This window comes from Triturus cristatus, chromosome 6, assembly GCF_964204655.1.
Source record: "Triturus cristatus chromosome 6, aTriCri1.1, whole genome shotgun sequence".
NCBI lineage: Eukaryota > Metazoa > Chordata > Amphibia > Caudata > Salamandridae > Triturus > Triturus cristatus.
This window is the reverse complement of record NC_140589.1, coordinates 596,493,642-596,519,429: the sequence shown is the minus strand read 5'-3', so window position 1 is coordinate 596,519,429 and position 25,788 is coordinate 596,493,642. Positions and strand designations below refer to the sequence as shown.

The following is a 25,788-nucleotide window of genomic DNA, read 5'->3' as shown; positions in this document are numbered from 1 at the left end:
TCCCAGCATGCACTTGTTTTGTCTGAATAAAAATCTTTCTCCCAGCCCATAATGATTCTATCCTCTTAGTGAGTGCGGGCTTTTCTTTACGAGCATAGTCCAGTTGTTATTAAAATATTTCCATATTGACCCTTGCCAACAATTCCAAAATGAAATCAGCCTCTTAGCCCCCTACATCCTGCCGCAGATTGCCGACCTGAAACACACCCGGAGGCATCGTTACAGTGAACTGTGTCTCTCCATGAAGCCATGGTCTGTTGCTGACAGCGGGTACTTGTTCCTTTCGGCTGCGGCGGTCCCGAGGTTTTCAATATCTTGAAATCCATAACACCACAGTGCCACATCTACTTCCGAACACTTTAAGGATGGGTCGCCTAATGTGTAAGTGGCTCCACGTAAATATAACACCAAAGGGACCCTAAGCGGGCAAGGGACTTCATCCCCCAACCAAGAGCACGCCAGGAGGCTTGTTTTCAGATTTGTGAAGAAAGGGGGTGTGGCCTGTGTCTACCTCTCAGCAATCCCACTATCTGGGGCCTACTGGAGGTGTCAGGTAGGCTAGTTGACCCCTAAGGACCTCCAGCATCGAAGGGGACTTCAATCCCCATCCAAGAGCGCAACAGGGAATGTGTTTGCAGAGTGGCAGACAAAGGGGGCGTGTACTGCTCTGAGAACTTACCAATGCTGTTGGGTGGGACTTACTGGAGGTAATTGAAGGGGTATTTGGCCCCCAAGCACGTCCTTGGGGCCAACTACTTCTCCTGTTACCTCCAATAAGGCCCACACAGTGGTATTGCTAGAAAGTCTTCGGAGGTCATGCCCCGCTTTCTCCACCACTCTGCAAACGTGCCTCCTGGCACACTACGGGGTGGGGGATGAAGTCCACTTTACTCCTGAGGGACTTTGGGGGCCAAGAAGCCCTCCTGGTACCTCCTGTAAGTCCTACGCAGCAGAATTCCTGAGCGCAGGTCAGAGGCCCAGCCACCTTTCAGCACCATTCTGCAAACGCGACTACTACGCTATAGTTATAAATTAGCATTGAAAAAACCTTTGCAATTCACTGAAAAAACCACAGGTTTCAGGGACGTTATAGTTAGACATTTCACTCATACAAAACCAGAGAAATTTGGCCGTTCTAGTTAGTTGAGCTAACTATAACTTGCTCCCCCGCAATGCACTGCTGATGACATCACATATTGCATCACTCATGACATGGTCAGTTACATCACTGATGACATCTCAAATGACACCACTGATGACAACATCCAGAGACTTGGTGATTTTTAAAAGTTTAAGAATGGAATTTATAGATACGAAAAGGTTTATTGAAGAATGAGCGGGTGTATGACTGTCTGTATGGATGATTTTGTGGGTACGTGACTGACTGTATAAGTGAGTGATTAAACCTGTCTTAGTGAATGCATGGGTGAGCGACTAATCAGTGTGAATGTCCGTATCAGTCTGTCAGTTGGTGTGTAAGTGGCTGCATTGATTGGTGAGTAGCTACATGAGTGTCTACATGAGTTAATGATTGGTTGTCTGAGTACATGTATGGGTGTCTGAGTGTCTGTGGGGGTGTGTGACTCCCTGCATGGATGTGTGAGTGGGTGATCCACTGGGTGTATGGGTTCATTAGTGCATATGTGAGGGGCTGTATGGGTGGGTGATTGTGTGTATGACTGTTCGTGAATGAATGGATGTCTCAATGGTACATGTATGAGTAACTAAATATGTGAAAGGCAGTATATGTGAGTGTTGGAGTATATAAGTGACTATATGTGAGAGTGAGTGATTGTGAGAGTGGCTGTATGGATGATGGTGTGCTTGTGTCAGTAATTGTATAAGAGAGTAAGTATGTGTTAGTATCTGTATGAATAAGTGGGGTGGTGTGTGTATAACTGTATAACGAGTAAATGGCAGTGTGATTGATTCTTTGGGTGACTGACTAGGTGTGTGAGTAACTCTATGGGTGAGTGGCAGTGTGTGAGTATCTGTATAGGTGTATGAGTGCATATATCAGTGGATTTATTGATCAGTGACTGCATGTATGAGTGACTGTATGGGTGAGTGGATGTATGTGTAGACCTATGAATCAGTGAGTGGGTAAGTACTAACTGGTATTGGTGTGTCTATGTTTTCGAGAATGTTAGTCTGTATTTTTGAGTAGGTGTATGAAAGGTTATATTAGGGTGTGAGTAGGTGCATCAGATATTAAGTGAATGATGTCATGAGTGATGTAATATGTGACATCATCAGCATTGCATTGCGGGGGCGCAAGTTATAGTTAGCTCAACTAACTATCAGGGCCGAATTTCTCTGGTTTGTATAAGTGAAATGTCCAACTAATTATAAGGTCCCTGAAATCTGTCGTTTTTTCAGTGAATTGCTAAGGTTTTTTAAATGCTAATTTCTAACTATAAAGTCCCTGAAACCTATGTTTTTTTCAGTGAGCCTGGACTACTTATGTTAGTTACATATAATAGGCCAATTTCCGAGGTTTTTTGCTTTTTAAACAATAGTACTTTTTCAGTGAATACCTCGCGTATAATTCCACCTTGACCTTTGTTTTTTTTTTCAATATATATATATATTGGGGAAAAGTGTTACTGTCACCTACAGCGAGAACTATCCCGTGGGGTAAGCACATAGTCAAAATTCTTTGCTTGTCTTGAGATTCCATAAGCGGAAACACAGCTTCAATTTGGTCGTTCTTTTAGGTGATCTAAAATGGAATTTCTTCATAGTTAGTGGGGATTTTGCCCATAACTGAATGAACAATTACAGGACTTATTGTAGGCACTACAGGCAACTGGGCTTGCCCTGGCAGGCCATCCCTTGCTGGAACAGCCAACAAGGTGCACAAAACATATTGAGTTAAGCATTTATAAAGTCTAACTGAATTAGCATACAATGGTTGTAGCTGTTGAGCAGTAATATTTGCATAATCAGGGTATGGTGTGTATCCGGCTAAAGCTGGCCAGGTCGCCCCTTCATTACTTAGGAGATTTATACGTACTAGTGCAAGTACATGAGGAAGGGAGCTGCAGAACCAAGTAGTGTGTTCCCAATGAGAAAGTGGTATTTCTAAAAGCAAAGCTCTATAAACTCCTGGTGGTGGAATAACTCTGTGTTCATAGAGGGAACAAGACAACAACAGCAGACACAGACAACCGTACCTCCCACACAGTTCCCCTCTATTAGAGCCTGGTGCACTTCAATTCCAGTACCAGCCCTTGTGTGATACTGCTGCCAAACAGACACAAATTGAAATGTGAATATGGAATGGTGCCCCCAGAAATATATTAGTCCACAATTCTGCATCTTTATAACAGATCTCTCTGTAATTCACTTTCCATGTGTTTCATTAAACAATCAAAAAAAACATCCAGCCAATGTGTTTTGTTCAAACTGTTTGAACTTCATCAGGGCTTTCAATTTGTAAATGGAATTATTTCTCCAAGAAGCGAGTATGTTGAGCGATCTCTCAGTTCAGTTGCCAAGTACTAGACAGTGCCGTGTGAACATCATCCAATTCTGGACGGGGTATAAATATTCCCCACTGGTTGATAACAAAAGCTGTATGAAATATCCACTCAGCCTCTCATCTCTGATTTGACTCCCGAAAAGCCCTATATGTACTGGTGTAAGTACATGGGGAACGGCACCGCAGAACCAAGTAGTGTTTTCCCGAAAAGACAATGGTATTGCCAAAAGCACATACTCTCTATAAACCCCTGGTGGTGGAGTAAGTGTATTCATGAAATGTGTTTGTATCAGCATCCACATCTGGAAATTGCCCCAAGAATAAAATACTTGAAAGAGATAGCCCTCATGGGCTTCAACCACGAAAATAAAGTCACCACCTGCATTAGTACGGCCATGTGCGGTAACATGTGCATGGACAGCAGGTTTGCAGTTAGCTACTGCAATAGGTTGTGGCTGCACCATGATCAAAACAGCACTGGAAACAAAGTGCAACACCAAAAGGGTCTTGTCCTCTTCAACTTTCAAGCTTGAAAAGCCAAAAGAGTTGGGTACTTCCTAAGACACTGTGGAGGCTTAATCCCCAACACAACGGACTTCTCTGGTGGTAGGAGTAAGGGGTATTATGGACACACACAAGTACTACTCAGGAGACCCTTGAATAAGTACCAGATCAAACCTTGGTGGCGCCTTGTTGCCGATATTTTGATTGGAAACAGAACTATGCCCGGGATCACAGAACGTCAGTATGTGGAGTCACCGTACCACGTCAGTACCTATGGGCCCAAATCCTGACTAGCTCATAGTGCCGTACCTGCCCTCCTAACCTTCCAAAGTAACAGGTATGTTGGCACCCCAGAACACTACACTCTACTCCCCCAGTGGAACCACGTTAACAGGTCATCACCTTTTGTTCTTTCACTCTTGCATGTCCATAATAAACAAAAGAAAGACACGAGGAAAGTTTACAATATTTATTGAATTTGTGCTGTATCATGTATTAACTGTGCTGCAATTAGAAAACATATGCAATGAGCAGAGTAATTAGCATTGCCAATAAGCTTTATACAATGAAAAGCCCTATCATGGTGAATGATATATTTGCCTAAGCCTAACCTCACTAAGTGAGCACAATGATATATCAGATATCTCTGGGATTAGAACTGGGCCCCATACCTGGCATTTGCAGTTAGTTGGTCTGCATCTCAGATTTTGCAGAGCTGGTGATTTCGTCCCGGGACCTTTCCTCTGCCAGAAATCCTCCTCTCTGTTTTCAAAACTGCATGTCTTGGCTCATATGATAAGAGATGCCATGTTAGAAAACTGCAGCTGGGTCTCTTATATATCTATAAGTTAAAATGTGTTTGTGACCGACCCCAGATGTTGTTCGACCTTGTACCAAATGTCAAGACCGAGTCCCAGGAAGAAGTACTGAAGAACAAAAACGTGCAGTATATTTCCAAAGTAATACCGTGGCACAAAAACAAACATGCTGTTTGTAACGCGTGCAAAGCAAAAGCAGCCTTCAACCTATAGTTATAGTGGGCCCTTTAGGGGACTCCCTACATAGGTGTTAGTACTATGGGACCGAGTTCTAGATAGACAGCTGGAAATTTGTTTTCATGTTGTGGCCACCATTCACATCACACGGTCCTGTAGGTGTGCTGAGGGATCTACCAATAATCTAATCATTTTGAACGTTAATTGCTCTTAACGGCTGAACAGAATTACATCAAAATACAAAAAGAAAGCTTTCTGGATACATATCTAGCTTTCTGCCAAATTTGTTGTATTTCTGTTCTGCCATTTTTTCTGTATCGTTGTCTAAATTTCCTTATAGAAATTGCATGGGAAAAAATAGTTTTGGGTGCCCAGCCCTTTTTCTGTGCTGCTGCTAAACAGATCATCCCACAACTTTCCTGGAAGAAGCTGAGGTGGATGGACGTTGTTTGGAAAGTTTTGTGAAGATTTGTCAAACGGCACTAAAGTTATTAGCAAAACAAAAAAAGCTCCAACTATGGAAACTCTGGCTCGCGTATAACTAAAGCTAAGGCTGAGGAGCAACCCCAATGCTTCTCAGCAGTTAAAAAAGGAAACAATAAAATGACAATAACGTAATGTTATTATCATTCTATTTCGACCTCCTGCTGCGGCAGCTTTGCGTGAAGGGGCGGGGCTGCAGAGCAAGAGAGGAGTGGTAGAACCCTCCTGAGTGCGCAATGACTGTTTGGTCGGCTATCTCAGGCCTCCCAAAACAATCATGCACACTTTCCCTGTTCTCTATGCAGGCTGCATTACTGCCTGCATGGAGAAAATGTACAGGCCCCCAGTCCCTGGCTGAGCGCCGAACCACAGCACTCAGACCAATCACAGCGTTGCAGCATTGTGATTGGTCATGGGAGCCTGGCTGTTTCCTGAAGCCCAAGACGAAGGGGAGTGGAGACGCAGGACTCGGTGGCGGCAAGGTAAGTGTGTTTTTTATTTTAAAATGTGCCTCTCGCCCATCCCGCCACCCGCAAGCCGTGCCGGCCACCACTGGGCAACGCTGTGGAAGACCAAGAGCTGTTCACGAGCTGTCCCTCGTCGGAAGTCGAGAACCAGGGGGTCAGTGTCTGGCTGGAGCACCAGCAAGCCTTGGCCGCAGCAACAGACGTGGTAAATGAAAAAGGTGTAACGTTGGGACCTGCAAGGTCCAAGGGACTCACCAAGTGCTGGAGAGTCAGAGCAGGCCCGAGCAAGCAGGGGAACCCACTGAAGCCAAAGAAGAGCATCAAGGGGACCCACAGGCTGAAGGCACCGGAGTCGCAGGAGGACATCGAGCAGCTCACCAAAGATACAGGCCCACGGTGCAGAGCATGTGGTGAGGACGAAGACCTTGGTAGGAAGAGATGCTGGAGGCTGGAGCTTCTTGTAGCCCGTAGATCTCTGGAGGACAGTGTCAACAAGTCTTGGCAACGGCAAGTCGAAGCGGTGCACAGGGGTTCTGTTCCAGTGGTTCCAAAAAGGGATACTGGCCTCAAACTTGCTGAGAAGACAGTGCAGGCCTCACGGGAGTTGCAGAACCAACACCTGTGTTGCTGAGCCTAATTGTGGTGCCTGCAGATGGAGGGAGTGACTACTTCACTCCAACAGAGATTCCTTTGGGTGCCTTTGATGCCCACAGGCCTGGAAAAGAACTTGGAAGACGCACAGGCACACTCAGAAGACTGGCAGGACGACGAGACCAGGAGCAGCAGAAGTCTCCCTTGGTGCAGTCTTGGTTCCTAGGTGAAGTCCAATAAAGTCCAAAGTGCCTAGACGGTAGAAGTAGAAGTGGTTTTGGATCTGAATCTTGTCCCACAACGAATCTGAAGAGCCACCCACAGGTAAGCCCTTAAGTACCCAAGAGAAAAGGTTGGGGCAATTCAGGGATCACTCCCAGAGGAGTGGCTGGACAGAGGGGAGGATACTCCCATGTACTTTGTCCAGTTTCATGCCAGAGCGGGAGCCAACGGCTCCCTGAACTAGTTCCAACTGGAGTATGCAGGGAGGGCACCAGATTTGTCCTTCAAAGCAGTCTGGTGGTGATGGCAAGCGCCCCCAACCCACTAAGTCCTGTCTGGGAGGTGGTTACACCTCCCTATGGCCGGAAACCTATTGCTGTACCTTCCCCTGCTCGAGCTCAGCTCAGCAGCAGGAGGGCAGAATTGTGTCTGTGGTTGGCAGCAGCACTAGCTTGCTGTTAGACCCTGAAAGGCTGGTACCGGGAATACCGGGGGGCTCCCTAGGGGAGCCTCCCAGTACATGGGATCCTACATCCAACACTGGAATCAGTGTTGGGGTAGAATTTGAACATGTTTGATACCAAGCATGACCGGTTTCGGTGCACCCAAGGTACAGTTAGACATCTCGTAACAGACTTCATGTCCACTATATGTATTAAATGGCTGACCGCACTTACAAAGCCTGGAAAAGCGACTCCTGGGTTTGTAGTGGGTGTCCTGCTCATGCAGGCCATCCTCACACTAGCACCCTGCCTTCAGGATTGAAAGGCCTGCCTTAGGGGTGACTTATAGGATTTAAGTGCTGTGACTTCAGATATTAGGAAACATATATCTGCTGTAAGTGGTGCTAGCACCACCGCACACTGGCTGTAATGGCAGGCCTGTAGTCACAGTTTGAATGGTCTCATGTGTGGCATAATACATGCTGCAGCCCATGGGAGACCCCTGGTGTACCTATGCCCTGGGTACCTTAGTACCATCTACTAGGGATGTAGAAGGGTACACCAATAGCCAATGGTGAAGGTGCCAAAGTACTTACCATAGTCAAATTTAGGGAGAGCGCACAGTGATTGGGGTCCTGATTAGCAGGATCCCAGTCAGACTAGTCAGAAAACAGCATAACACCAGCAAAAAGTGGGCGTAACCATGATAGCATATCTTACTTTCCTACAAGATGGTTTCAGCTTCTTGAGTTAACTCTCTGGATGTCGCTCCCCATTGCTTGTGCACATAATGCACTGTTGTGGTGGGGACTGTTGAAACAAGTAGTGAGTCCGAATTGAGAGCGAGAAGTAAAGCTTTCAGGTTTGGTGTACTGTTCTTAGTTACAGCAGATTAATATGATAAACCATTCTTTCAAAGACAAAATCCCCTGTATCTACCGGTGATCCATATGAGCACCCCAACCAGTCAAAGAGATGTGTGCCACAATTATCTGAAACGGGACGTCCTAATGGAAACTCCTTCCATGAAGAACAAAAATTGGTGGATGGCACCCCCCTAGGAGGGACTGAGCTGCAAAGGGAGATAGGGTGAGTTAGCCTTCCCATTTGTCTGTGAATTGGCACCTATGGTCTTCCAGACATTGATGTAATGAGACTCATGTGGAGACAGGCATTTGGAACCAGGAAAATGCAGAATGCCATTAGACTAACAAATTATAAGATTTGCCTTGCTGCAGACAGTTTATTTTTCAAAGCTTGCGTCACTTCATATGGATAGATACTAGTCTCTGCTCCAAAGAATGCACTTTTACTTCTTGGGTTTCCAAAACTGCTCCCAGATAATGCAACGACTGCACTGGGCTGCATGTTGATTTTTCCTGATTGACCTGCAAACCCAGCCAATTGAGGGTAGCAACTTTGTGTTGAATATGTTCTTGAGGTTCTTGGAATGTTCAAGCTTTAATCAGCCAGTTATCTAGATATGGAGAGAGTAAGATTCTCGGCTTCCTCAGATGAGCTGCAACTATAGCCATGCACTTACAATGGGATATATTGTGGAAATATGGATTTTTGTGATCAGTTATGTCCCCTATCTTGGACCCCAACGGTTTCATGTATAAATCACAAGTACATGTATGTTCCCTCCAGTTCCAGTTTTGAAGACGCAAACACATGTGCGTCCACCGTCAACATGTCCTCTTTCAGATCCGCCATGAATGGGCCGGATATTCTATTCCTAAGTATGAAAGGCCACCGGCTTTATATGGTTCACTTTCCACATTTTACAGTCCAGGCGAATAGGCCCTGATTCTGCCATTAAGCCTTTTCCTGCCTTCTGCCTCTGAAAGCTCCAGTCTGAGCTCGCATCTGTATCCATGAACTTTGTCCTACTCCCTGCGCGGCTAACGGTGCCTGACTCGGCCTGTCTGCCTGCCAAAAACTGTATTTCACCTTCAAGATTATCTGCTCTGCTCCGCTCCTCATCCGATGCATTCCTGTCTAACAGTTTAGGTAAACATTCCTCCAGCTACCGTGCAAAGGGGCCAGGCCTCGCTGTCCTCATGCAAGTAATTCATAGCCCTGTTACCATGGAATATTCCTACCCCCTCGCATCTAGTGTAGACACTTAGACGCTTGTACACGCACTAACGGACAGTATAGTCAGTATAGAATAAGATTCTATCCTAAGAGACCTCTCTTTTTGGATAACACAGTTCTTTAAACATAGGATGTTAGATATGATTTGGGATTAGGTTGACATAACCCCAGACTTTTGTCTCCACATGTAGAGCTAAATGTCAAGTCCCCTTCACCCTCTAGTTGCACGTCAATCACACGTCATGCTGCCGCGCGCGCATCTCTGCCAAGTATTTTTGCTGACATTGCGAAATTCTTTCATGGAACCACCCATTTGTGACATCATACCTAATGACGTTCTTTAGTTACGCCTAGTTACACCCATTTTAGTTACGCATGTATGTCTTTATCTCTGTTATCAACTGTTACGCCTCCTGCATCTGTTTCACTGTAATGCCTATTCTATAAAAATGATTACCTGTCAATAATGTGGGTCCTTCACTTCCTGAACCTCCGTGGTGATGGAATATGAAGCCCACAATTCGAATTGTGTTCCTTTGTTATTGGAATAAAGCCCGTTCCGAACCTCTAATACCACGGATTCTGCCTCTTATTTTACTGAGCTATTCTTATTAATTTTCCGCATCAAATTAAGTACCGGTAATTAAATTATTTACCACATATATGGCGCCCGAATAGGGACACTTTCTCATCTCACGCGCCGGAGGTGCGTTGTAGGCCCGGTCTCCTGCCACAGCTGGACGGACAACAACGCGTACCCACAGGATTTCCTGTATCTCCCTCCTGCCGAGCGGGGGTAACTGAGGCTGCGATCAACACCCAGACGAGGCGGTGAGAAGTGCGAAGTATCCCGACCAGAGCCTAGCTGAGAGAGCAAGATCCGAGGTATACAGAGGCCCACCAGGTTCCGAAGTTCCGAAGTTTCGAGTCGAGTCCAGTCCGGTCCAAGTCCAGTTCAGTTCAGTTCCGAGGCCTTCCGTTCCGAGCTACCCGGTGAGTACCATTGCCGGGGAGGCGTTCTGACGTGCACATAGGTTGTGCCGGTCAAGACGGGTTTGGGTACACAAATCCAGTCTGCACTGTTTCAGCAGTGTATCTGTACTGTTTAGCAGTATATCTAGTATGTCTAGTATATAATTCAGAATTACCTAGTTAGTGCCGAGTATTATGCTTAGTGACTAGTTCCCTAAATGGCCATCATTGTTGTTCATTAAATGTTAAATGTTAAATATTTTAAATACGTTCTGCATATTGTGGTGTGAATGACTGTTCATTATTGTGTTTTGTTGTATTAAACGTGTTCAAAATTAGGTATCAGATCAGTTCTCAATATGCCGCTCTTTTCGAGATTAAGACAGATCAAAACTAGAAAAGGGGTACTCGAAGAAGCTGTTCCCATTCCTCCTAGGGACACTCCAGGGTACTTCATGTATCATAAACATGGCCTAGACGCCATATTATTTCTTGATTTATGGGTAGACTACACTAAGGAATTACCAGAAAGTCAGAGGTGGCCCGCAGCTGGGACCTGGGATGCAGATTGCATCATGAAAGTAGAGGAAGAATTATGGAAAAAGAAAGCTAGACAATCACAGAAAGATGCCATTGAATTATGGCGTAAAGAATCATATAGACGTACAGAAAAAGCACTCAGACAGGAAGAGAAAAGTAAGGAGAATTCAAATAAAGTCCGAGAAAATCTATTAATTGAAGAAGGTACCCGAGTAAAATCAGAACAAGTAGACAGACAAAGAAATGCCCTTATGAATGGTATGTACCCTCTTCTGGCCGAAGGGTTACCTAAGGCTACTCCGGAGATACCAAAAGACTTGCCACCTCCATTGTTTCCGATAAAAGCACATCCCAAAGGGCATCCCAGAACCGCAGAAGATGTTTTCCTTTCCTCTTATTTAGACGACGCAGCTCCCGAGTATGCTAATACTGCACCACATAGACCGCCTGCCGAGGGGGTTCAACGCCAAGACCCTCCGTCTGTACCTCCGCAACAACAAACTCCGACACAAGTTCCGGCAAGCACATCTGTTTCTACAGCTGTACCCACACCTATGGTTGCTATATCACGTTCAACGAATCCTTTCACATCCAGCACCCCAGGCGGTGCTACAGGAGGTACAACAACCATTTTTTCCACGCCACCCAGAGTAAATAAACTTTCCTTTCAAGAATTAGCCCACCAACGTACGCCCAAACTAGTAACTCCCGACATGCTTAAGGAACTTCTAGTAGATTGTAGATATGACCCTGTGCCCAGCAAAGAGGACGAAATGCTGCTGGCATCATTACGTATCCGACGAGCTGCAATATATTTAGGGAGGCTACCAGGAATGACTACACATTTAGAAAATATATATCACTTTGTCCAGTCAGGGCGAGATTCTGAGAGTATTAATAGAGCCATGGAGTACCAGAAAGTGGAGATACAGGGGGAACTGTTACGTTTCCTCATAAATTGTGTGATCAGAAATCAAGACCGACCAGGGGTAAATCCGGAAGAAATGCGAATTCTTACCACATGGAGTCGGAATATATCAGAGGGGAGACATGATAAACTACTAAGTATAGTAGCTATGTGCCGAAAGATCCGCAAAGAAGTAGAACGAATACACGAAGAAAGATTAGCGGTAGACCAGCCTGAACAAAACGAGGAGGAGGAAGAATTAGAACTGCCCACAGGACAGTTAGAAACCATGGCCTATGTAGGTAGAGGAAGATCTTGTAATAATACTAAATGCTTTACTGATCCGATACGTCCGATACGTCCAGATAATAACAGAAATTTCCAAACCCCTATAGTAAATATAAGGTCCCCCGAACATTCGTTCCAAGCCGCTGACAAATTACTCCGAGAACGAAGGGGTTATCATTTACTCGATTCTATGGACGAACAAGAATAAGCCAGGTCAGCCGTTCACTGGGTTGACAGTCCCGGAAAATATAGTGATGATACACTAGCGCACACGTTTTTGAACCTCACCCCAGATGAACAGCGTTTAGCTGGTATCTACATGATTCAACAACTCCTTATATTATATAAAAGCCAACACTCCGATCCTGGTCCCTTACCTGATATATTGACTGAATTACTCACGAATAAATGGAGAGGTTCAGGTACTGAGTTAATTAGAGAAATACTAGAATCCAGAAAGCAGTACATTCTTTTTGTATGCCCCGAACATGTCTCACTGCCCATCAAGGAAAGAACGACGTATTATATGGATAGACAGAATCCCTTACGCGAAGTGCACCCGATAAAAGGTGATGACAATCAGTTTAAACGTGTGTTTGTATACACACCCATATCTAAAATGGAACTATTAGAAATGAAGAAAGTGGTACCCAGTCATGACAAAGACCCAGCGGGTTTCCACCGTGAAATTAAAGACATGTTGCTCATGGGAGAGTATACCTATCCCGACATTATGAAAATATTAAAGGTATTAATGCCTGCGGGCATTTACGAAAAACTCAAAGAAAAGGATTGGGAGGTGGGAGACCAAAAGATAGATTGGACAGCCTTAGAAAACGAAGAAACAGCTCGAGGTCCAGGTTTAGGGCTCGGGGAAAAGACCAAAATACTACCAGGTTTATTAGTACAGGTACTGCCACGTTTATTAACTACGAAAAAGGAAGACTGGGGTGCAATCTCAGCCTGTAAACAAAAGCAAGATGAAGACACTAGTGATTTCTATGTCCGATTCGAAAAGTGTTTTGGTATAAATAGTGGAATAAAAGCAAGTAGCGAATCGTATCCACATCTGTTTGTGACAAAATTAGTTGAAAATGCCTTGCCCCAAGTTAAGAATAGAGTATTGAAATTCGAGAGTACCTGGCAAGGTAACACTCCGTCACAAATGTTACAAATGCTACAGTACCATCACAATAGAATTAGAGAGGAACAAGAACATGAACAAAGACGCATGAAAGACACGAAAATGAAAATGCTAGTTTCCCAGACAGTTCCAGCTGACGGTCATAAAAAGGGTATGACACAGTCCAGTGTTTCAGCAGGTTCTGTAAAAGGGACATGCAACTATTGTAAACAGCCAGGTCATTATGTACACGATTGTCCAGTTTTAAAACATAATATCGCCATAGGTAATACAAAAGAAAGACCACGGCCACTTAGACAGGATCATAACCAACAAGGAGCCCCGCAGCATGCACAGTCCATGCCAGCTCCGCAACAGTCTATGCCAGCTCCACCACCGCAGCCTCTTGCTGCCACACAAACAACGACACAACAGATGTACCAGACCGCACAGTATGACTATCCTGATTATCAACGATACTCATGAAACAGCCTAGAGAGGGAAGTTGGCTTACCCCTTATCGAGGTCCCTGTAGATCAAGAAGGACCTTATGTACACAGTGAACTATTAGGCCAAGATAGAAAATTTTTACTTGATACAGGGGCAAGCCGAACAACCATAAAACGTAGTGAAGTTCCAGGGGCACCCCTCTCAGGCTCACAGAATATTTCCCTTGGTTTTTCAGGAAAACCTATCATTAACGAAGTATCACAGCCTCTTCCACTTACGATTGGTCCCTTGACACGAACTACAGATTTATTGCTTACTAAATCATGTCCAGAAAACCTGTTAGGTATAAAAACATTGAAAGCTCTAGGAGCTATAATATGTTGTTCTCCGGAAGGAGTAAGATTGTTTTTACGTGATTTCAAAGGGCACTATGTGTCCCGAGACATGGATCACCGACTGCAGACTTTACCCACACATTTATGGGCACAAGGCCCTACAGATGTTGGTTGCATGAACATTACACCATATCGAGTCACACTAAAGACAGGAGTGGTACTACCACGAATGCGACAATACAAGTTACCCCCAGATGCTGTAGTGGCTTTACTGCAAATCATTGACGAGCTTATTACCCAAGGAGTGGTTGTGGAAACCGACTCCAATGTATGTAATTCCCCGATAATTCCGATTCTTAAACGAACTGATCCAAAAGCCCCGCCAGTATATCGATTGGTTATTGATCTGCGCGAATTAAATAAATGCATTGTACCACAATACCCCGTAGTCCCAGACATTTCTTCATTACTGACAGCCATTGATTCCGAAGCAACATTCTTTACTGTAATTGATCTCAAGAATGCCTTTTTCAGCGTCCCAATAGATCCGGAAAGCCAATACTTGTTCGGATTTAGTTTAAATGGACGAAGCTTTAAATTCACACGCGCACCTCAGGGATTCACAGAAAGCCCTAGCATCTATAGCCAAGCACTGAAACGAGAACTTGACAGTATCCACATGCCAGTCAACACTGCCCTGCTTCAATATGTCGATGATCTGCTGATCACCGCTAGAAGCGAACCTGAATGTGAAATAGCCTCACTGACGGTTTTACAATTCTTGGCCGAAAAGGGGCACAAGGTGTCCCCTTCTAAGCTGCAATTCTGTGTCCAGCGAGTTGTTTACCTTGGGCACTCGCTGTCCAAGGAGGGAAGGCAGCTTACGTCAGATCGCATCCAGTTAATTGCTAACATGCCAATACCCAAGACACAAAAGGAGGTACGGGCTTTTATAGGCCTCACTTCATATTGTAGGCAGTGGATCCCTCAGTATGCATTTCTAGCAAAACCACTCATACAGTTGACAACACAGGAGGCAGCCACATCGACTGTCCTCCCTTGGACTCCGGAACATACACAAGCTTTTGAAAGCCTAAAGGAAGCTTTATGTCAAGCACCTGTTTTAGCAACACCATGTTACAATAAACAGTTTACGCTCTTTGTTACAGAACGCGAAGGTACTGCCTTGTCAGTACTCACACAGGAACAAGCAGGATCACATAAACCATGTGCTTATTTTTCTAGTACATTAGATCCCGTAGCTCAGGCTCTGCCTGCGTGCCTGAAATCAGTGGCAGCGACAGCTTTAGCAATCAGACAAAGCGATGCCATAGTGTTAGGACATCCATTGACAGTACAAGTACCACACGCAGTAGAGGTTCTCTTGAACCGCACACAAACACAACACTTAACTATAGCAAGACTCACCGGTTACGAATTAACATTGTTTCAGCCACACATAGAAATCAGACGTTGTAATACGTTAAATCCTGCCACACTGTTACCAGTAAACGGAACAGACCCACTAGCACATGATTGTATTGAAGTTATTACTATCACGACGAAACCCAGACAAGACTTGACAGATATCCCTTTATCAGATCCAGACCTGACGTTGTATGTAGATGGGTCATGTATGAGAACAAGTACAGGAGAGTTAGTGGCCGCGTATGCAGTCACAACAGACACTGAAGTCATTGAAACAAATTGCATAAATACCTTGTCAGCTCAAGCAGCAGAGCTCATCGCTCTGACACAAGCCTGTATTCAAGCCACAAATAAGAAAGTCAACATATACACTGATTCACGTTATGCATTCGGAGTTGTACATGACTTCGGCGTGCTGTGGCGAGAGAGAGGTTATTTAACTTCTCACGGTGCCCACATTCAGCACGGACCCCTCATTCATGCCTTATTAGATGCAATACATCTACCCACTGCAATATCAATTATGAAATGTAAAGCTCATACGAAAGTTACTGATATCATTTCCCAAGGCAATGATCTAGCTGACAGAACAGCTAAACAGACTGCTCAGAATCAAACTCACACATCTGACATGACAAAGACAATAGTTCTGACACCAACACATTGTATGACGGTTAAGGATCCCGCTCTTGACGTAATTGACATACAGACACATGCTACACCAGATGAAATAAAGAAATGGACTGAATCAGGAGGGATCCAAACGGATCAAGGATGGATGACGAAGGAAAAATCTGTATGGTTCCTTCCTGACTCTATGGTTCAAGTTATCATTAATACAATACATAGTCCAGCACACCTAGGAGAAAAAGCTATGCTAGACAGCATTCAACACATTTGGTTCAACAAACATTTACGAACAGCAGCTAAACAAAAAGTTCGTACCTGTATGATCTGTTGTCAGTTTAACCCAGGTAAAAGCATCCCCGTAGAGCAGGGTGGATTTCAGCCTCCTGATCACCCTTTTGAAGTCCTCCAGATGGATTATATCCAGATGGAACGATGTCGAGGATTCAAATATGTTCTTGTAGTTGTCTGTGCTCTTTCCCGTTGGACAGAAGCATACCCGGTTTCAGATTACACTGCCCCGACTACTGCCAAACAGTTGGTTCGAGAATTCTTCCCACGGTACGGTTTACCACGTGTTGTCTACTCAGATAACGGCCAGCCGTTCTCATCCGAACTCATGAGACACGTTTCACTTTTGTTAGGCTATCAATGGAAATTTCACTGTGTCCGACACCCCGAGGCAGCAGGTCTCGTGGAACGACATAATCAAACTCTGAAAATTAGATTGTCCAAAATATGTAGGGAGAAAGGTGTCGATTGGGTAGTAGCCTTACCAGTTGCACTCTTTTACATGAGAATGGTAGCGCACTCTCGAACAGGGCTATCCCCTTATGAGGTGATCTTTGGCAGACCACCAAATATGTGGGGGACGCCTATACCATGCAAAATAACTGATGTTGACTGTAATATGCTGACAGATTACCTGGCTTCCTTGATGTCTGCACTACAATCTTGTCGTTCACAGGTAGCTGCAGCCTTTCCCGACAACACCGAGGTGAAACCCCATGACGTAGTTCCCGGGGACCTGGTGTTAGTGCGGAATTTTGACCGGAAGACTCAGCTGGATCCTAGGTGGAAATCGCCTCAACTTGTACTACTCACCACGAGGACAGCCGTGAAGATCGAAGGTCGCAAAGGATGGCTACATTCAAGTCATATCAAGAAATTTCATGGACTACCGTCTGATGTAAACGTTACACCTCGCGTGTCTTCACCGATTGACTCAAAGCTTCCTTTGGTTGAACAAAACGACAAGGAACTATACAAACTAAAATTACGGTCTAATAAGTCAGACAATTTGATTGTTTAAGTCCTCTCCAAGGTGAATCGGTCGAATTTGTCTCTGACATGTATCCCCTAAACCTGAATAGAGAAAGAAACCGAAAGATGCAGTTGAAAAAACATGCGTACTGTAAATCACTGCGTAGTCATTGCACAGTGACGTTATTAATTTTGTTTTTCTTAAGTCTTTTAATAATAGCTGCAAGTATATTGTTGCACATATATTATCCTATTTCTAAACATGTTTACAATGTTACTGCTGAACATTCTTTTAGTGAATTACCCCCGCATGAGTTGTCCTATAGATTTGCGCTGCGCAATAACACTTTTATTAGTATGTTACATCATTCCCATCAAACCAGCAATGCCACAAATTGTTGGATATGTGGCCGACTCCCTCCCTATCAGAACTATAAGGGAATTCTGCCTCTCTTTCCATATCCGTTCACACACAATGGCTCCTGTGGAGCATGGTTTAGTTTAATTAATTCCCTAGATTCGAATTCCGCAGTTTATCAAGACAACTGGGTATGGGGAAACCTGAACTTAGTTTTGCTTAAAGTCTGCTACCCTAACAAGGAGGGACTTCCCAAAAGAACAGGAACTGATCTAGAAAATGAAGTGTACGGATTAGGTAATTTCACGCTTAATCTCATGATCCTGAATGTTGAATCCGAAGCTGCACCAATTTTGCCCGCTATATCAGTATTTCCAGTTAAAGGTGAACTATGTATAAGAAAGAATGGCTCCATACACATGGGCCATAGTAGATGCACCACTGTAATAGAATTCAGTGATCAAGGCAAATCTACATTTAGAGCTTCTCATCATTCCTACTTCATATGTGGTCAGACCGCATATATACGCCTACCTCTAGATTGGGATGGTACCTGTTACATAGCATTCCTCCTACCACCTGTTTTCCTAGCTCCTCCTGATTATCATAGAAATACTCATTTAGTACACAATAGACCTCAGAGAGATCTCCCAATCGTCGATTACACTGAAACAGCATGGGAAAAATACACAGATTTCAATAAAGGTTTCTTCCCCTATATAGGTACAGTCACTAATAGTAAGTTGATACGTAGATTAACCAGAACCCTTGAAGCAGTAGTGAACGAAACTATCTCCGCCTTAGGCAATTTAACAGAAGAACAGTCTGCTATGCGGATTGTTGTGCTTCAAAATCGTCTTGTCCTTGACGTCATCCTGGCCGATAGGGGCGGAGCTTGTAGGGTCATCGGATCAAGTTGTTGCATTTTCATACCAGAAAATTCGCCGTCAGTATATAAAGCCATAACCCGCCTTCATAAGATTGTAAGCCAGATACACCAGAGTCCAGGCACCTGGACTTGGTCCGGTTGGTTCTGGGGCGTGTTGTCAGCCTGGGGATGGAGAATGCTCTCCTTCCTAGGTATTGGCTTTCTCATACTATTCAGTTGCTGCTTATGTCTACAATGTGGGCCAGCGATTTGTGGTCTGTGTGCCACCTCGTGTATCCCACATCCAAGTTTTCGTTCGAGATCCCGGAAGAAGAAAGAAGAACAAATGATGTTATATGAACAGATCGATGGATTGATGAAGATCGATATCTCTTAAGGGCCAGTAGGGGACAAGGAGGGAATGTGGAAATATGGATTTTTGTGATCAGTTATGTCCCCTATCTTGGACCCCAACGGTTTCATGTATAAATCACAAGTACATGTATGTTCCCTCCAGTTCCAGTTTTGAAGACGCAAACACATGTGCGTCCACCGTCAACATGTCCTCTTTCAGATCCGCCATGAATGGGCCGGATATTCTATTCCTAAGTATGAAAGGCCACCGGCTTTATATGGTTCACTTTCCACATTTTACAGTCCAGGCGAATAGGCCCTGATTCTGCCATTAAGCCTTTTCCTGCCTTCTGCCTCTGAAAGCTCCAGTCTGAGCTCGCATCTGTATCCATGAACTTTGTCCTACTCCCTGCGCGGCTAACGGTGCCTGACTCGGCCTGTCTGCCTGCCAAAAACTGTATTTCACCTTCAAGATTATCTGCTCTGCTCCGCTCCTCATCCGATGCATTCCTGTCTAACAGTTTAGGTAAACATTCCTCCAGCTACCGTGCAAAGGGGCCAGGCCTCGCTGTCCTCATGCAAGTAATTCATAGCCCTGTTACCATGGAATATTCCTACCCCCTTGCATCTAGTGTAGACACTTAGACGCTTGTACACGCACTAACAGTCAGTATAGTCAGTATAGAATAAGATTCTATCCTAAGAGACCTCTCTTTTTGGATAACACAGTTCTTTAAACATAGGATGTTAGATATGATTTGGGATTAGGTTGACATAACCCCAGACTTTTGTCTCCACATGTAGAGCTAAATGTCAAGTCCCCTTCACCCTCTAGTTGCACGTCAATCACGCGTCATGCTGCCGCGCGCGCATCTCTGCCAAGTATTTTTGCTGACATTGCGAAATTCTTTCATGGAACCACCCATTTGTGACATCATACCTAATGACGTTCTTTAGTTACGCCTAGTTACACCCATTTTAGTTACGCATGTATGTCTTTATCTCTGTTATCAACTGTTACGCCTCCTGCATCTGTTTCACTGTAATGCCTATTCTATAAAAATGATTACCTGTCAATAATGTGGGTCCTTCACTTCCTGAACCTCCGTGGTGATGGAATATGAAGCCCACAATTCGAATTGTGTTCCTTTGTTATTGGAATAAAGCCCGTTCCGAACCTCTAATACCACGGATTCTGCCTCTTATTTTACTGAGCTATTCTTATTAATTTTCCGCATCAAATTAAGTACCGGTAATTAAATTATTTACCACAATATAGAAGTAAGCATCCTAAAGATTTGTGGTGCATAGCCAACCCCCTCATTAAGCTGTGGGTGAATTTGATGGAGCACTAGAATCCTGACTTTTTCCCGACATGTCAATTTGCTTGCTAGTTTTATATCCATTGTGGATCTGAACTAATTTTCGTGGCCTTTCTTCTTCGCCAGAAAGTATCGGGAATAAATCCCCAGTCCTTTTTGTGGAGGAGAAACTATTTTCATGTTTTTGTTTTTTGGAAGTGGATATCAACCTCCTGTTGAAGTTGAAATTACTTTTTAAAATGTATTGCAAGTGGAGTGGACATGAATCGCTGAGACAGAAAAAATGTTGTACAGTTGTAGTTGGTAACAGAAGAGAGGAAAATGATAAGCCACTGTTTTGCTCCTGTGTATGCTTAGCCTGTGGCTGCTCCCAATTGTTGGCCTCCTTATCCTCTGGATGGTCACCTTTGCTGATAATAAGGCTGCCTCTGACGTTGCTGCTGTTGTCCTTGAGGCCACTGTGGGGTTTGAATCCTCTGATGGCAATAGAGACTCTCATAAGCCTGTAAGCATGTAACCTCTGTTATTTTCTCCTTTCTAAGGGTCCCACCTTTAGGGGTTCCATTGCGGCATTTATTCGGGTAATTTCATCATGGACATGTATGCTGAATAAGATGATAACAGAACTAAGGTTGAGAATCCTTTGCTGCACCCCTAGTTTGAGACCAGTGAGCCTCAACCAGGAAGATCGTCTCGGGCCATAATAATACTCATGATCTGATGTGTCTGCAGCTATGCTGATTGTCTGTTTCAACACCATTGTTGCTTTATTAAGGTTCTCCATAAAATTCTCAAGATGTTCTCTAGGCAGGTCATTGGCAAGATGATGAAGTGGATCTCAGCGAGATCTCTCAGACCTGCCTAAGAGAGCTGTGACAGTGTCTGCCTTGGTGGTTGTTGCAGAAGTTCCACATACTTTTCTGCCCACTGAGTCCAATCTTTTACCCTCCATGTCTGGAGAGACATTGGACGAAGGAGCAGTGACATGATTTTTCCTTGCCAGTGCATCTGTGAGCAGTTGGGAGGAAGATTCATAATGGATCATACTCTGGTAGCATATACCTTTTCTGCAGTCTTGACGTCAGTTGCTGAGTCAAAAATACTTGAACCAATTAAAAAAGAGGCCTTAAAGAGGCTCTCTGCTGAAGAGTCTCAGAAATCACAGAGGTGGAATCTGTAGCTAGTAAAGACATATTTAGTGTATTTGCACCCCTGGTCAGTATTCTTGATAGGTGTTGATTTCATTAACCAGTGAAATTTAGCCAGGAGGAGACTAAGTCAGAGAATACCTTCCAGTCCTAAATGTAGAAGACTGTGAAGAGGGTGAATATGACCTAGACAAATGTATATGTATTGATGATCGCCTACAGGAGGGAAAATATCTCAAAAGCCTGGGATGGCGAGTGCGATGGCATGTCGCTAAGATGCTGATTTTCTGGATCTCCTTGGTGCAACAGGAACTGGTGTCATTGGTAGTCCTCAATAAGGTCCTGAAGGGCTCTAGAATATTTGCAGGGCAGCTATGTTGAGTTTATGAAACATTCACAAAGCACTACTGCCAGACGTTCCTACCAGAGAATCCTGTATAGTGAGACAAACTGCTCAAAAAAGTCATCCAGTACAAATAGCCAACAAGATGCTTACTTGGACTCAACCAATGGACTATGTCTTGTTGGCATGCTATTTACTTGAATGAGCCAATGCTGGTCATAAAAAGGGCATTTACCTGTAGCTACGGATTTCCAGTATTGCTATTTTTCATAGACCTACATACAGCCCTCTCTCTTATCATTTGAAGTTTCACACTTCTTCCTTGTTCATTAGTGTTTTCAGGTGACGTTCAGTGTACATCTCATTGTCTGCATCTTTGCGATTTAGATCGAGATGAGTGGGTTATTGAACAGTGGCGGCTGCTTCATAGCTAAAGGGGGTGGATTAGAATAATAATAAATTATATACATTATTTTAAAAACGTACCTGTCAATTCTGGCCACCTTGGTGCTCTCCTCCGGCTCTCCTCCCAGCAGTCACTGGGGCACAGGCTTCCGCCCCAATCCCGGCGCTGCTCTCATGCTATACCTAGAATGAGAGCAGTGCCAGGATTGGTTCGAGCGGCCTGGTTTGCCACTCAGACCGTTCCTGGGAGTGCTATTTCTCCAACCCGGCTGTGCAACACAGTTGGGTTGGAGAAACCTTAGTGTGTCTGTCTGTTTGGCCGGCCAAACCGGCTTGCTCACTTTACAGTGCCCATCACTCGTCCCCATGTCATGGTCCGGCCCCACTCTACACGGGCCTTGGGTCAGTAAGTCAGCAGAAAATTAAATTATAGTATTGTTTTATTATCATTTTATTTTTCACTGACTGACTTTGACAAGTGGGACGACTCTTCTCGCCATTACGGAGGATCCTCCCCTGCTATTGAAGCAGTCACTACAATATTAACATACTCGTGTTTATTCTGCTGTTTTGAAATATTATCTTGGATTCAAGTCTCAGAACAGACAATTATTCAAAAATGTAAATCTAATCTATCAAAGATCCCGACACTGGAGAATTCTAGTTACAGAGAAGTGTTGTTTTCGTCCTATCGTCCTGCATTGCTTGACAATTTAAAATACTCCATTATTCATGGGTAAATTGCCTTGCTCGGTCCTATGATAATTGAATGAATAGCCTGCAAAGTACTAACCTTAAATATTCTGACCGGCCGTGACATATGCATAGTTTCTATGCATGGCCGAGTTTAATATCTATGCAGGCACACTTAAGTGACAGAGGGGTCTGTTGAATATTCATTGTCCTCGGCAGATCAGGATCCAAAGGGCTCTGTATCCATCTATCAAGAACAAAGCTGCGCCTCCCCACCCCCTTCCCCCCCCTTGCATTATTATCAGCTGTGATCCTTAACAGGGAGACCAGTAGCAAGTTTGCAGTGTCAGAGTCCTACCTCCTCACATACCCTGTGTGCATTGCCCTACCTCTGCCCATCCACCTCCTTACCTCTGCTTGATACTTGTCCTGCAAATGAAAAATGAAGCTCATTTTGATGTTGATTGGGTGTCACTTCTTCCCAAGGCAAACATTTGTCTTTAATTGCATTTTGATAGTTAATGAAGAGAAAATTCCTGTTATTGGTAGTGTTTTTGGTTATCCTATCGGTGGCTAATGTTCCATCTGGTGTTGACGGATACAACTCATCTCGGTCACTGTTGCCTTCTCAACACCACTATTTCGTTCTTCTATAAACGGAGCTTTGATATGAACGCCCAGGTGTTTGTTCAGTTTTTTACTCTAAACTGCTGATAGTTTCTGAGAAGTCTGTACCATTCTCAGTATTGAGAATAGACCCTGTTTATAAATAGCTCACCCTACACCTCCAAGAGCTCCAACCAATAAAGAAATAGCCCCAGTCTTGACTTCAGAAACCTACAAACTCCAATCCTCAAGCCTGTGCCCTTCTTAGACGAGGCAAAGTGTTTGCACTAAGTTCAGTAGGTCGATGGAAAGGCGTAAAGGTATGTTGTAGCTATATCTTTTCGGCTGAATAGGTTAGTAGTGCAGTTCGAGAATTGATCGCATTAGTTAATTAAAAAATATAGCAAATGGATACATACGTACACAAATCAAATTTTACAAAAGATAAATGCATAATAGAGATTAAAAAGAACATTTTCAATATCTCAATATAATGTAATTATTTTAACTACCATGTTTAATAACTAATAAATAATAATACAATTCACTGCAAGGGATGCCACAAAATCTACAAAATATTCAATTAATCAGATTTAGAATACCGCATGAGGCTCTACAGTTGGTTACAAAATGCTCGTGCCTAATTCATACATTTCACAAAGCAGCAGATTAATTGAGGACCGTCGCCTGTTCCTACAGCCTCCTAGCCCATGCCTGGTAGGGAGGTTTTGGGAGCCTCTTTTGTTCATTCTGTAGCATCGGACATACACATAAATAGGCTAGTACAGTGGTTCTTAATATTTTGACTTCTGTGGCCCTCCACTTAATCATTACTCAAATCTGTGGACCCCCAACTGAGTTATTACTGGATGCCAGGGAGCCCAGCTTAAGAATATGCATGATTTGAACCTCAAAACAATGTACACAAATACAGAAACAAGCATTTGTCAAACAAATACACATTTTGTGAAATAGTGTTTTAATTCACAAACAAATATAAAAAAAAACAATTTTATAGGAAGGTTGTGGATTTTCTAAACTCAACTGAGGCCACCCATTCTGTTTGATGTATTTCAGCTGATTCCACGAATTAATCGGAGGACACCAACTTAATTTTTAGCCTCTAATTTAAAATTCCTTCACACTTGCAGAACGTTTTTAAATTTACATTTTTACATTTTGCTACTACATTTATATACACTTCAGTAGTCTGTTAATATGATTTTGTTTTCTGTGTAGTCACAGACCCCTCTGCGTAGGACGTCGCCGAACCCTAGGGGTACCTGGACCACAGGTTAAGGACCGCTGGGCTAGTATATACAGCAGTAACTGGCCTCAATGTTTTCCAGGGTGCCCGGGTCACAGTTTCTCTGTGCAGCCTAAAATATAATGCAGGCGGTTTCCATTTTAGCAATACTGCAATCCAGTGTTGCACCCTTCAAGGAACACCCACTCAGCACAGACCTGCTAATGGTTTAGGCACGATAAGTAGTCATGCAGGGGGAAGCACACTCTCACAACACCTTTCACTAAGTTTGTACACATAAAATCGTTTATCTTGGCTTTGGTTCTCTCACTAGAAGTTTTTCAAGATCACTATGTGTTTTTCATAAGACATGCAGAGAACCATGGGCCTGTTTAATTATACGGCCTCAGAAGACCAGATTATATGGCAGGGTTGACTAAATTATGAAGAAAGAAAAGTCAAGTTATGTGGAATAATGCAGCACATCTTATGATAGTATTACATCATCATTTTGTCATGTTTTTTTCTTGTTAATAATGGGCAGAGGTTTCCCTTCATTAGTACCAGTTTGACACCAAAATAAGCAACAGAAAAGTGACCAGTCAACCTTTGTAAAGAGTCTTCCACTGCACGGCAACATGTTTCACCACATTTTTTGTAACGTGCTAAACTTTTGAGGTAGAGACAATGTTTTTGCTAAAATCTACAGAGTATGCAGCAGATGACGGATTATGTGGCAATTTCATAACTATGCGTAAAATACAGCTGCTGCAAAATCGCATAATTCCAGTCGCTCTGGTTTTAATTGATAGTAAAAGTGACAGTGATATTGACGAAGGCATGACAGAACATACAGTCACTCGAATATGTGTTAATACTGGACCGAATTTGTGCTGCAAGATGGGCAAAGCATATACCAATCTTCCCAAATGACATTTGTAGGATTTGGTGAAGATGAACAGCTACACACACACACACCCAAAAGTAACCATTCCAACACATATACCGCCAAACATATACACAAAAACAGCATACTACACACCCCCCACTACTAATGATGGAACTCAAACAAGCAGAAAAGATGTTTTGGTCAGTGATGCGCTCTTGGAGAACGTGAAGGTACCAGAACTCCTGAAGACTATCCGGCAGTAATTGTACATAACTATGCAATATACCATAATGTACTTGGTCCGTAATGTGTTCTTCCCATGATGCACAGCTTT

General features: G+C 43.7%; 1 protein-coding gene across 4 annotated transcripts in view; it reads left to right on the top strand.

Annotated features, from left to right (window-relative positions):
* Window positions 1-25,788, top strand: part of CEP162 (centrosomal protein 162) — an 857,607-nt gene that overhangs the window by 344,360 nt on the left and 487,459 nt on the right. The window lies entirely within an intron of this gene.